The sequence below is a fragment of the Nomascus leucogenys genome, chromosome 7b, assembly GCF_006542625.1.
Source record: "Nomascus leucogenys isolate Asia chromosome 7b, Asia_NLE_v1, whole genome shotgun sequence".
Classification (NCBI taxonomy): Eukaryota; Metazoa; Chordata; class Mammalia; order Primates; family Hylobatidae; genus Nomascus; species Nomascus leucogenys.
Genome location: NC_044387.1, coordinates 9872620 through 9885341, shown reverse-complemented (window position 1 = coordinate 9885341; position 12722 = coordinate 9872620). Strand labels below are relative to the sequence as shown.

At 46.2% G+C, this 12722-nt stretch overlaps 1 protein-coding gene across 3 annotated transcripts in view; it reads right to left on the bottom strand.

Moving 5' to 3' along the window:
- The window catches only part of MRTFA (myocardin related transcription factor A), a 224561-nt gene extending 216930 nt beyond the window's left edge, over positions 1-7631 (bottom strand). For 2 of the 3 annotated variants that reach the window (XM_030815486.1, XM_030815487.1), the window contains exon 1: positions 7395-7631. The gene's annotated coding sequence lies outside the window, so the exon portion shown is untranslated. The remainder of the gene's footprint in view (positions 1-7394) is intronic. The other variant, XM_030815489.1, reaches the window with a different exon arrangement.
- Positions 7632-12722: the final 5091 nt, after the last annotated feature.

The window sequence follows — 12722 nt, the reverse complement described above, 5'->3', positions numbered from 1 at the left end:
TCTACCATAAAGTAGATGCCCCTATTACTTCCCTCTTTACATTTCTTAATAATCCGTATAACGACCTCATGTTGTAAGGATTATTAACTCTAGTTTACAGATGAAGAAGCTGAATCACAAGAAGGTTAAGGAGTAAGCCTATAGTTACATACCTGGTAACTGTCAGTACCCAGATCTGTTGTGCCCTAAAACTTGACATGGATATGTTACCTCACTGGTTATTTTACTCTGTCATATTATGAAGTTCAGAAACTTTGTTTGAATTATGCCCATTATGCTTTAAATTTTAATACAAGAACAATGATTTTCAAAAACCAGAATCACCCATAATTTCCACTCATAATTTTAGAGGACAAAGACCTGTAAATAGCCTACCTATCTAGAAATTCAGTAACAAACAGAGGACACACTCCAGATCTCAAAATGAACTAGCCAAATTACTCATTACAAGCTCTCATTTACACGGAGAATGATTTCTAAATGCATATCAATAAGAATGAGTGGGGAGCAAATGAACCAGACATAACACAGAAGTAAAAACGTGGAAGTAAAAAAAAAAGACATTTTCACAATACTCTTTCTTCAAAGGATTCTACATATCTTCTATTACTGTTATATGAGTCGGCCTTAAATACTGTGTGAGGAACTGGCCTGGGCTCAGCCCCTGGACTGTTGCGGAACTCAAATCATTTAATTTCACAGTGCCTCCTCCCACTAAACAATGAGAGAACTGGACTTGAGTCATGAACCACAGAACTGAAGGCAACTTGAGCAATTAGTTTCACCCAATGCACCCTGACAGGTCACCCAATTTCTGCTTTAACACCTGCAGTGACATAGAGTTTAATTATCTTCTCTCCTCATACATGTGATATGGATTTAGTATTTTTAAGAATCTTGGCCAGGCACGGTGGCTCACACCTGTAATCCCAACACTTCAGGAGGCCAAGGCAGGAGGATTGCTGTGGCCAGGAATTTGAGACTAGTCTAGGCAACATAGCAAGACTCTCTTCTCTTCTCTACAAAAAAATTTTTTAAAATTAGCCAAGCAGAGGCTGGGCACAGTGGCTCACATGTGTAATCCCAGCACTTTGGGAGGCCACGGCAGGCGATCACTTGAAGTCAGGAGTTTGAGACCAGCCTGGCCAACATATAGTGAAACCCTGCCTCTACTAAAAAATACAAAAATTAGTTGGGCGTGGTGGCACATACCTGTAATCCCAGCTACTTGGGAAGCTGAGGCAGAAGAATCGCTTGAACCTGGGAGGCACCAGTTGCAGTGAGCCATGACCACACCACTGCGCTCTACCCTAGGCAAGAGAACGAGACTCTGTCTCTCAAAAAATAAAAATAAAAAAAAAAAAAGGTACAGGCCTGGTGTGGTAGCTGGATGACAGAGTGAGACTCTGTCTCTTTAAAAACAAAACAAAAGAAACAAACAAAAAAACACCTGGGCAATTTTTAAGTCAACAGAATCGTTTTCCTGTTGTACAAAATCAGAGATTTCACACTTCAACCTGGAGAAAGCTGAATCCATTTCTATTTCCTTTCCTTTCCTTTTGAGGTAACAAATCTACTTCCTAAAATAGTAAAATGGAAGTCATCTTCATTAGGAAGATCACTACTGCCTCTAAAGAGTTTATCTAAACTGATGGAGTTTCACAAAATCCATCCTTTGAATTCCTAAACTTCCATACTCCAGATTTAGAAGTTTCTTATAATTAACTTTCTTAATTTATTTATTTACTTGAGACAGTGTCTCATCTGTTAACCAGGCTTGAGCACAGTGGTGTGATCACAGCTCATTTGCAGCCTCAAACTCCTGGGCTCACGCAATCCTCCTGTCTCAGCCTCTCACATGGCTGGGATTACAGGCATGAGCCACAGCACCAAGCCTGTACCTTTGAAATTCCCTCCAGATTAACCTTGTCCCTCAAACTCAGCCACACAGGTTCTCATTCTAGGTATTTTTACTATGGGCCCTAGCTCTTGTGAAGCATATGCTCTTTTAAGTACTGCTTCTAGCTAAACCCATTCTGCAGACAGAGAGCCCAGTAAATTCAAAGATACAAGACGGTAAGAGACACCCTTAATGGCAACTTGTGCACCTCCTTGGGTCTTATTTTAACTGTGGAATTCACTAAATAAAGCCACTGGTTCACTCTACTTTGTAAAATAAAAATTATCTAGATGTAGGTACTTGACATAGAAAAATTGATGGTGAAGCAGCAATGCTTAACATTTAAATGCCTCTTTCTGCATACTCATATCAGTCTATATTCATTCATCTCTCTGACTCCAAACTAATTCACCCACAGTTCTATGCTACTGCCCAAAACCAATGATAATGATAATAACCAGGATAATGACATGCATGTAAAGCTGTTCCAAGGACTTCATATATTTTTATTTAATCCTCACAGCAGCAATATGAAGCAGGTCCCATTTTTATCCCCATTTTACAGCTAGTGAGTCACGGAGAAGATAAAGTAGCAAGAGTATCATAGTCACACAGCCCAAGTTCATACAACGGCCAGCAAGTAGAGCCAGGATTCCGATCTATGCAGTATGACTCTAGTATTTATGTTAACTACCTATGCTGTGTAACTGCTCATCTATCACTAAGTTACTGTTTTCATCAATATAAAAAAAGTGACTCCAACTTCATCATACACACAGATTTAAAATATTTTTCCTTATGTCAACGCTGGCCTAAATTATTTAAAATATTTCATGTGAACCTAATTCAGTGTATACCTCCACATATTAGCCTCCATGTGAAAGGCACATAGTAAATACACAATAAATATTTATAAATATCTGATAAAGGAATTAAATCTTTCTCATTCCTTCATTCCTCCAAAGGTAATCTTTCCTACGCTGAGTCCTTCCCTCTCCCCTACTTCAGCACTTAAGTACCTTCTTTCAACATTTTCTACTTTACCCACTGTGGTGGCCAGCCTCCAAGATGGCCTCCAATGACCCTCACCTCCTGCCATTTACATTCTTGTGTAGTCCCTTCCCACAACGTGTGGCCAACAGAATACTGGAGAAATGATGGTATGTGACTTCTGAAGCTAGGTCATAAAAGGCAATGCAGCAGCTTGGTCTTTTGTATTACATGCTCTGATGCAAGCTGGCTGCCATGCCATGAAGGCATTCATGCAGACAGGCCTACATGAAGAGGAATTGAGATCTCCCACCAACAGCCTGCACCAACCTGCCAGCAATGTGAGTAGCCACCTTGGAAAAGGATTCACCAGCCTCAGTCAAGCCTTCAGATGACTACTACCTCAGCTGACATATTACTGCAATTTTTTTTTTTTTTTTTTTTTGAGACAGTCTTGCTCTGTCACCCAGGCTGGAGTGCAGTGGCACAATCTCAGCTCACCGCAACCTCCACCTCCCTGGTTCAAGCAATTCTTATTGTAGCTGGGATTACAGGAATGGGCTGCCACTCCCACATAATTTTTTTTTTTAGATAGAGTCTCACTCTGTCGCCCAGGCTGGAGTGCAGTAGCACGATCTTGGCTCACTGCAACCTCTGCCTCCCAGGTTCAAGTGATTCTCATGCCTCAGCCTCTTGAGTAGCTGGGACTACAGGCGTGCATCACCAAACCTACCTAATTTTTGTATTTTTAGTAGCGATGGGGTCTCACCATGTTGGCCAGGCTGGTCTCAATCTCCTGACCTCAAGGGATCCACCCACCTCAGCCTCCCAAAATACTGAGAATACATGTGTGAGCCACTGCACCCAGCCATTATTGCAATTTTTTGAGAGACCTGAGTTTGAATCACTCAGCCAAGCTGATTCCAAATTCCTGACTCACAGAAACTGTGAAAAATAAGAAATGTTGTCTTAAACACTAACTTTCGAGGTAATCTGTTACAGAGGAAGATGGTTAACACACCTGCTCTCCAAAACTCTAATTTCCTTGAGAGCGGAGACTATTTCCTTGATTCTCAAAATTCTATTAAAGCCTTAGATATAAACAGCGCCCATAGTTGCTGAACTGTGTCAGTGGGTCATTCTCTTTGTTCAATGTTCCCTTTCTTCCAAAATGTATTCATTTATAAAAAACTACTCCCCAAGCCTATACCACTTCATCCATAACCCATCAATGTTTTCTCTTTTCTCTCTCAAAAACCTGAAATATAACCTACTGACCAAAGCTTTTTCTCAGTAAATAAAAATATTCCTTATGTATGTCAATTACAACTATCAACCCTAGCATTTATGTGAATATATATACACACACAAGAACACAGAGTAAATATATATTTGTTCATGTTCATCTCATATTCAAGAAATATTTACTGAGCACCTGCTATGTCCCAAGAACTTCCTTTGAAGCTGGGAAGAAAAACAAATATCCTCACCCCTGGGGAGCTTACAGTAGTATATGAGCTTGCCACAGTGTTTTCTCGAAATATAATACAACAATCTTTGTTAACACGACTTAAAAATTCTAATTTTCTGTTTGTAAATTAAGTGGCTGTAAATCTACAAATCCTTTTTTAAATACACTTAAATATTTAAGCTGCACTCTCAAAGAAAGTTTAGACCTGTTTAACAAAGTTAGTAAAGTGCTTCATACAGAATCTGTATCTATCAATGTACTCCATTTTTACTGAATGTTCCCACAGGCCATACTTTTTATGAAATATTACCAAATTTGTAAGTATAAAATATATAAAGATAACCTTTATTTATTATATCGCCTTAGATATAAAGCTTATAAATAAAGATAAGCTTATATAAAGATAAGCTTTATTTATTATATCGCCTTAGTGACTAAATCAAACATGAAACATTTCACAGAAAGTAACTTGTAATAGATGTAGTAAAATGATAATAATAATAATATGGGTAGAACTTTCTAACCTCTTTCATATTTACCTCTACAAAAGCATGTTAAAAGGAAGAGTATACCATACTTTTAAGTCAGAGATTCAAGTCCTGGTTCTGTTAACTTCTGTATCCCTAAATGAGTTATTTAACTAGTTGCGGCTTATTTCCCTATCCTTAAGCAACACAATCAAAGCCCAGCTTTTATGAAGTGGGCATCAAGGAATGTTAGTTCCCTTCTCCTTCCCTGGGGCGTATAACTGGTCTATCAGAAGATTTATCAGGATTTTTTTTTTTTTTTTTTTTGAGACAAGGTCTTACTGCACATTCAGGATGGAGGGCAGTGTGAACATAGCTTACTGCCATCTCAAACTCCTGGACTCAAGGGATCCTCCTGCCTTGGCCTCCCAAAGTGCTAGGATTACAGGCGTTTAAGCCACTGTGCCCAGCCTATCAGGAAACCTTTCCAAGCTGTTATTTCTCTTTGGAATTTCCTGTCCTTCATCTGAGTTAACATTCAGCTCAAATGCCGTTTTCTTTGAAGCCTTCCCATACATCCAGAGGAAAAGCTCCCTTGACTCTCCCAGTGAAGTCTGGATTTAGAGTTTATTTCAGTGCGTTACAATCATCTGTCATTTTTTGCCTCTCCCACTAGATTGTGAGCTCCTCATGAGCAGGGACCATATCTCACTTATCTTGATAGTCCCAGCCCTTAGAAAAACACCTGGCACATTACAAACACGGAACAAAAAGTCTGCTGATTGAATAAATGAAGTCATCCCTTAAGTAGTACTTGTAATTACTACCGGGTGACCCAAACTTTATGGTTTTGCCCTTTACAGGCTGAGATTCTATTTCATAATCTTTTTAATCACTCCCTAATAGCATCTGGCAGAGTACTAAGGACATGGAAAGTCTCCAACAAATACTTCTGGGTGATGGGATACATATTACTCTTCCACCTCTCTTGATTTGACTCTAAATAACTTATTCAAGTGGATGTGACTTTTGGAAGCCTTCTTAAAAAGGGGCTCTTCTTAACAGTTATTGGCCAAAAACTGAAACAAACACTAGAGATAGACTACAGATATTTTTTTCTTTGCAGGTGTTTTTAAAGAATGCAGTAATGGATTGCTTCTTTCTAAATCATTTCAATAAGAAACAGTAACATAAAGCCCTTCGGTTCGCTATGAAAAATGCAAACGACATTAGGCAAAACTTAGTTTAATAACTTCCAGCCAAAGGTTCCCCACCCTGCAGTCATAGGGCTGCGGGCCAGCTGGCTGTACCACCTCACCCCCGGGAGATGACTGCTTTTCAACAGTAAAACTGCGTAAGTGACATTTGGAGTTTTGGGGGTCTTCTGAAGTAAAACATGTAACTTTAACTTCTTATTGACAATAAGTCTTATGTTACAGCCTTCAGCTTCATGTAGAAAGGACCCTGAAAAGATCTCAAAAACTTGCAACTCGTGGATATTCCAGACGTCTTATGAGTTTAAAACTATGTAAAAACATATGAAGCATGGGGTAATTCCATTATTATATTTAAGTGATGTGTTCCACATTCCTGTATATACACACACTTCATGCCAAATAGAGGCTGGCAAGCAGTTAACTATTCAACTGCCCTTTCGTTACGCTGCATAACAGGGAGACAACAGAGAGAAATCTTGACAAAGCCAACCTGGGCTAGTGCTTAAAGGAACACGGGCAAACCAGTCATTCTCAACATCCCAAAAGCAAACATTTTCTTGGGCCCTTACTATGGGCCAAGCATTGTGTCAAACGTTTCACGTGAATTATTTCATTCGACACTTACAACAAACAGCCGTATGCGATTGGTGCTATTATCCTCATTTTTCAGACGAGGAAACCAAGGCACAAGATTACACAGCTAGCAAGTGGCAGGTTTGGGAGTCGACTCAAAAGGTCCAGCCCTAGGCACTATGGAGTATCAAAGGTACCCGAAGCTGGGAGGGTGGACTGCAATCAGCGTCCTGACAGACGCTTTCTTACAAGGTAAAGTTCTCGGCCATCAAGTTTCAGATCTGCAGAGCCCTGTACACCTGGCAGCATTCAGGTTGCTATACTGGCACCAAAAAGTCCAGTTGAGCCTCCTTGCCTGGGAATCCCGAGGACTGCACTTGGATCCTGAAGGTCTGCACAAGACCCCAGAGAAAGCAGCCGACACCCCGCCCCTGCAATCAAAACACATCCCCGGAGAAGCAAGGGCGAGGACCTCCGTGCCTCCCCGCCCCGTGCAGCACGGCCCTGCCAGGCGGTGCACAGGTGCACGACCGCGCCCGCCCCGGCCCCGGCCCCGGCCCCGGCCCGGGTCCCAGCCCCGGCACAGTGACCGCCGCTCTGCGACTCCGGCCCCGAGGGCAGGGGCAGAAGGCCGGCGAGAAGAGGGCCGGGGACGCGAGGGCCGCCTCGCCCGACCCCCCGAGGACGCGCGCAGCGGGGTCGGGGGGGAAAAAGGATGCTCCGGGCGGGGCGGGGCCGCGGTGGGGGAGGGGTCCCCAACCCCGACTCTCACTCACCGCCTCGCGCGGCTCCTGGCCGGGTTCCGCGGCTCGCCCCACTCCGGCTCTAGCCGCCCCCGTCTCCTCTCGAGGCTCACTGTCCAGCCCGGGCGCACGGAGCTGAGAAGTCGCCGCCAGCGGAGGGCGTGTGGCCAGCGGCAACCGAGAGAGTGGGAAGGATGGGACCGTCGCTCTCGCCGCCGCGGCCACCACAGACACTGCCACCGCCGGCTCCTCTCAGCCGCGGAAGCTGCGGGTCCGCCCACCACGCCCGCCTCTCGTCCTGACTACTGCCCGCTAGAGAAGTGACGGCGGCGCTAGCCAATCAGAGGCCTGCTCGGGGTCGTGATCGGCTGACTAAGGGGCGGGAGGAGAAGGAAGCGGCACGAAGAAGGCGAAGACGGCGGCGTGACTTCCTATGATTGACGGCACGGCGCAGCCAATGGGCAACGGGGAGATGACCTCATCTCTGAGGAAAGTCTGGAACTGGCTGAGCCGCGGCGAGGAGGTCGGCGACGAGCCGGGGGCGGAGCGCTGGACCTTAAAGAGGCCTCAGCCCTCTGGTCACCCTGTGAAGGGAAGGGCGGTGGACCCCGCCGGACCTTGCCAAGTTGCCAAGGGGTCAATGCCCAGGCGCGAGTAATCCCAGACCCCATCCCGATTCTTCTCGGGGACTGAAGGGTCTCCGCCTGGGGCTCCGAAGTCGATCATTTCACGTTCACGCTTCCCAAAACGAGACACAATAAATTCCGCTCTGGCCTGAAGCCCTGAATTCCCGTTACAGTCCCGCCCCGCCGAGGCCCGTCAACTAGCTTCTCTGAGTCAGTTTCCCCAACGGTGAAAGGGAGGACACTGACACCTGCCTACCCCTCCCTACCTGCCGAGGCCGTGGAGATCAGCAGCAGCGAAAGCGCTCTGGGCTTAGAAGAGGAAAAGGGCTGCGTGAGCCCAAGAGCTTGCATCGGAAGGCTCCAGGAAGAGCATCTGCAAAAGAGAGGATTCCACGGGATGACCTTCGACAACTCTTGGAATTCTAAAATCCTATACCCTTGCCCGCACCCATTTGTGTAGTGAAGGGGCGCGCGTTAGGCGCAGAGGCCACACGTTCCGCAAGTGAACCCGGGCACCTCTCTGCACCTATTCTGGGCTGAGGGCGGGGAGCGGGTGGCTGCCCGATTTAAAAACATGTATATGTATATGTATATGTATATGTATATGTATATGTATATGTATATGTATATGTATATGTATATGTATATGTATATGTATAATGAGTGAAGTCCATGACTGCAACAGGGAGAAAGGAGAAAGGCAAAAGGGGAGAGAGAAAGAAGGTAACCCAGGCCCACTGTGATGACAGTCGCGGTCAGGCAGGCCCTTCGTATCCCCCTTCCTCCCCAGCAATGGGAGAGAGCCCAGAAAAGGAGAAATAACCCCAACTCGATGGGGTGGAAAAGGGGGAAGCGCTTTCCGGAAGGCGTCCGAGGATGGGGTCACCAGAGTCAGAGGAAGGAGTAACAGTAGGTAGAAGAAGAAGGGGTCAGGGGCGTTCTTCTAGGTTTGGGGCGGACCCGCGTGAAGACGCAAAGACTGAAAAGGGGCCGCTCACTTTACATTCCAGGGTAAATTCTCACTATGACCCCCTTTCCCCCCTCAAAGGCTTCTGGGACTGCCCATTGGTGAACTCTCAGAGGGAGGGCGGGAGAGGGTGCTGCTCTATCCAAGAGCGGCAAAAGTCCAAGTGGCCTTGGGTATTCCCAATTACTCACTATAAATCAGCTTCCAGTTTCAGTACCAATGCCGGTCGCAGAATCTTGGAGTTAGACGGGATCCTCGTGGGCTCTTAGTCACACGCACCTTCCCCCAAGGCAAAAATTCTTGCACAAAATACCTGATAAAATTATTTATTCGATAAATATTTTTTAAGTAAGAACACTGAGGGGTAAGCTAGATGAGATACAGTCACTATCCTGGGGGTGCTTACACCAAACTGGAGGATGCTAAGGCACGTACTGCGGTGACTGCAATGCCAGGTGGGTATCCCAGTTGACTAAAACAGGATGCAGGCCGAGTGCGGTGGCTCACGCCTATAATCCCAGCACTTTGGGAGATGGAGGCGGGCAGATCACGAGGTCAGATCAAGACCATCTTGGCCAACACGGTGAAACCCCGTCTCTACTAAAAATACAAAAAATTAGCTGGGCGTGGTGGTGGGCGCCTGTAGTCCCAGCTACTCGGGAGGCTGAGGCAGGAGAATGGCGGAACCTGGGAGGCAGAGTTTGCAGTGAGCCGAGATCGCATCACTGCACTCCAGCCTGGGCGACAGAGTGAGACTCCATCTCAGATAAAAAACAAAAACAGGATGCAGTCCGGGCGCGGTGGCTCACGCCTGTAATCCCAGCACTTTGGGAGGCTGAGGTGGGTGGATCACGAGGTCAGGAGATCAAGACCATCCTGGCTAACACGGTGAAAACCCGTCTCTACTAAAAAACAGAAAAAAATAGCTGGGCGTGGTGGCGGGCGCCTGTAGTCTCAGCTACTCGGGAGGCTGAGGCAAGAGAATGGCATGAACCTGGGAGGCGGAGCTTGCAGTGAGCCAAGATTGGGCCACTGCACTCCAGCCTGGGCGGCAGAGTGAGACTCCATATAAAAAAAAAAAAAAAAAAAAAAAAGGATGCAGAAGTGCGCCTCGGAGGAGAAAGTACCTCCGCTGGAATTATTGGGGTGGGGCAGATTTCCCCAAAACATGACCAGGGTGGGGCATTCCAGATAGTACCCACCCAGACACAGCCCTCCTTAAAAAGCCCAGGTAAGAAGGAGGCACAAGTGTATTTTATTAGTCACGGGAAGAGAGATCTGCCCATTCATGGCAGAGACTACAGACAACCTCACCCTCTCACAAATATCTCTATACTTTTTCGGGACAACTTAAATTGTATATGTTTTATATACTATATATAGACACATATATATTTTGTGTATATATAAAGGGTTAGGCCGGGTGTGGTGGCTCACACCTGTAATCTCAGCACTTTGGGTGGCCGAGACCAGAGGATTACTTGAGGTCAGGCGTTCAAGACCAGCCTGGCCAACGTGGTGAAACCCCATCTCTACTAGAAATACAAAAATGAACCGGGCGTGGTGATGCGCACCTGTAATCCCAGCTACTCAGGAGGCTGAGGCAGGAGAATTGCTTGAACCTGGGAGGTGGAGATTGCAGTCAGCCGAGATCCCACCACTGCACTCCAGCCTGGGTGACAGAGTGAGTGAGACTCTGTCTCAAAAAAAAAAAAAAAAAAAACCCAGGCGGGGTGGCTCACGCCTGTAATCCCAGCACTTTGGGAGGCCGAGGCAGGCAGATCACGAGGTCAGGAGATCGAGACCATCCTGGCTAACACGGTGAAACCCCGTCTCTACTATAAATACAAAACATTAGCCGGGTGTGGTGGCAGGTGCCTGTAGTCCCAGCTACTTGGGAGGCTGAGGTGGGAAAATGGTGTGAACTGGGGAGGTGGAGCTTGCAGTGAGCCGAGATCGTGCCACTGCACTCCAGCCTGGGCGACAGAGCAAGACTCCGTCTCAAAAAAAAAAAAAAAAGGGTTTATATATTTCTTATAGGTGGTCTGCCTCCCTCTAATCTCTGACCCCACTCCAGCCTGGGTAACAGAGTAAGACTCGGACTCTAAAAAAAAAAGTAATAAAATTATCTCTGACCCTACATCCTAATGTTATCCTCTAAAGCTTCACAGAACATGTCTAATCCCACTTCACCCCCTTCCCCAAACCCTCGACCCATCTCCACAAAACAATAGGGATTAAGTCCCTTTTTCTTGCCATCAGGCCTCAGTGATGGTTGCCATATGCCTCATTATCCTAATGACTTCATGTGGACATCCTTCAGGATCTATTGGCGACATGTGTTATTTGTATCCTTCCCTGTAAATATTCTCTTTCTTTTGGTAAGGGAACCCCACTTTCCTCTGGGAAACTGTCAGAGGCGTTCGAACCAGAAGGACTCCATCTTAAATAGAGGCTGGGTAAAATAAGGCTGAAACCTACTGAGTTGCATTCCCAGGAGATTAGGCATTCTAAGTCACAGGATGAGATAGGTCAGCACAAGATACAAGGACCTTGCTAATAAAATATATTATGGTAAAGAAGCCAGACAAAACCCACCAAAGACAAGATGGTAAGAAAAGTGACCTCTGGTCATCCTCACTGCTCATTATACACTAATTATAATGCATTCGCATGCTAAAAGCCACTCCCACCAGCACCGTGACAGTTTACAGATACCATGGAAATGTCCAGAGGTTACCCTCTCTGGTCTAAAAAGGGGAGGAACCCTCAGTTACAGTTCCAGGGATTGCCCACCCCTTTCCCAGAATATTCATGAATAATCCATCTCTTGCTTAGCATATAATCAAGAAGTGACAATAAGTATAAGCAGCTGAGTGGCCCATGCCACTGCTCTGCCTATAGAGTGGCCATTCTTTTGTCTTTTTTTTTTTTTTCCTTTCCTTGACACAGAGTCTTGCCCTGTCACCCAGGCTGGAGTGCAGTGGCACAATCTCGGTTCACTGCAACCTCTGCCTCCCAGGTTCAAGCGAGTCTCCTCCCTCAGCCTCCAGAGTAGCTGAGACTACAGGAGCGTGCCACCACACCTGGCTAATTTTTGTATTTTTGGTAGAGAAGGGCTTTCACCATATTGGCCAGGCTGGTCTAGAACTCCTGGCCTCAAGTGATCTGCACCCCGACTCGGCCTCCGAAAATGCTGAGATTATGGGCCTGAGCCACTGCGCCCGGCCTCTTGTTTCCGTACTTGTCTAATAAACTTGCTCTCACTTAACTCTATAAATTTGCCTCAAATTCTTTCTTTCACGAGATCCAAGAACGCTCTCTTGAGGTCTAGACTGGGACGCCTTGCTGGTAACAGAACCACTCCTCCCCACTGTCTATCCCTGTAGCTGCCTTGGGAATATGACTCACTACTCACCTTGAGGTTGGGGCGGGGGCGGGGGGGGGGGCACGGATCACATGGCCCAGTCCTAACCAATGAAAGCCCTCCAACCTCTGCCTGCCATCATTTGTAGTGATTGATTTAGGGAAAGACATGTGATCAAGACAGTCCAGTTAGCATTAGTCCTGGCATCTTGTTAGAACTACTGGGATGGGGCCGAGAGCGGTGGCACATGCCTGTAATCCCAGCACTTTGGGAGGCGGGGGGATCACCTGAGGTCAGGAGTTCAAGACCAACCTGACCAACATGGTGAAACCCCGTCTCTACTAAATACAGCCGGCTGTGGTGGTGCACGCCTGTAATCCCAGCTACTTGGGAGGCTGAGG